The sequence below is a fragment of the Triticum dicoccoides genome, chromosome 4B, assembly GCF_002162155.2.
Source record: "Triticum dicoccoides isolate Atlit2015 ecotype Zavitan chromosome 4B, WEW_v2.0, whole genome shotgun sequence".
NCBI classification, from domain to species: Eukaryota; Viridiplantae; Streptophyta; class Magnoliopsida; order Poales; family Poaceae; genus Triticum; species Triticum dicoccoides.
In genome coordinates, this window is record NC_041387.1 from 552,255,541 (window position 1) to 552,257,275 (window position 1,735).

Genomic DNA, 1,735 nt, shown 5'->3' on the forward strand with positions numbered 1-1,735 from the left:
CACCCCGCGTGACAAAATTACCACGGTGTGATCAACTTGAGACGAGTTGGTAAAAAATCTTCATGGAACTAGATATCATGATGATTGTATGTGAGTTCACTACAAGAAATAGGTCAACTTGTGACCACCACTATTGGTCACTGAATGGTCATTGTTTTTCATTTGTGACCTTTTTGTGACCAAAAACAGATGGTCAAAAGCTGGCCGTCGTAAACTGAAATTAACGACCTTCTTCGGGATAAGGTCGTAGACATTTAGGACCAAAACAAAAGGTCATGGATCCTACGACCTTCTGTTTTGGTCACTGGCTGTCTGCCCATGCCACGTCGGATCCAACGTGGCAATCTGACGTGGCAAAATTGCGACCAATTGAAAAGGTCGTTGACAAGATTCAGCCCGGTCCGATTGAGTGTTTTACAGGGGCCGAGCCCATTAATTCAGCCTTTTTAGATTTTTTTTCATCAATTTTTTGTTGGGTTCATGGGCCTGGCCCAACATTATAGCCTTTTTATTTTCTGGGCCATGGCCTTTTTGGCTCAACAATTTCAGATTTTCTTATAATCACATTTTTCTTTTCTTGTTTTAAGATGGGTCAGTTAGTGAGATGGGTCCCATTGTAAGTGCTGGTGATTGGTCCCAGCTGTCAGGTTCTAGTAAGTGGGTCCCAATTGTCAAGGTCATATTCTGCCGATTTCAATTTCATAGTAAATAAATAGCCAGTATTTAAATTGGCACAGACAAAAAATACAAGTAGTACTTAAATAACAACAGCGAAAATTAGTGTGGAGCTGCTACTCTATGAATAACTACAGTAATAGCTATAGAATTTATAGCCAAAATCAGCCATAATACATCTTCAATCACGGTTTTACAAGCTCTTTGTGCAATAACTACAGAATTTACATGCTCTACAAGTGTCTTCAATCTTCTTCAACATGGAGCTCCTTCGGTAGCGAGCACAAACTGGGCACCTGCAACATCACAAGAAGGCAATTTTAGTGCTCCATCAAAGAACCAAGTAAATTTGCCCTCAATCATACAAACAAAGTTTAGAGAAAACCAAACATGAAAAAACACTTATAATGCAAGACACATACGTACACATATCAGGAAAAGCTCTTTTAAGTTTCAAAGCATGATGTTATCAAAAGCATGATTTACAAGTTTGTCTTTAGGATATACGATAGGTGTTTTCATAGAAGAGAGAATAAGTAAAACTATTCATGTTTGCCAACCCAGACTCTAAACGGAACTCTAACCAAGACCATCCAGAAGTGACCCAAAGAGCGACCCAATATAGTGACTGCTACAGTTCATATTTTGATAGTAAAACTAATGTGTAATCATATAGATAATAAAATACATGGCACAATATTAGCACATCTCCAAAAAACCAATAAATCTCATAGTACCACAAGGACATGCACATGCAGTACATCTTGCATTGCAGGTTCACATCAACAGCTTATAGCAAGGCTATCAGTTCAACAACACTAATAGCACCTCAAGCATCATCAGTTTAAAAAGAATGAGCACAAAACAAAAGGGCAGCAGATACCTCTTCAAACTTTTTAGCTCATCTTCTTGACCGCTCCAGATATCGTCCTTGTGCATTGCTCAGGAAATTATAAATTCTGGTATAGCACACAAGAAAATATCAGAGTAGAAAAGTGGCATAGAAACTACCAAAAAAATCTCATGCTTATTGTTATTGCAAGAAGGCATTGATCAGATT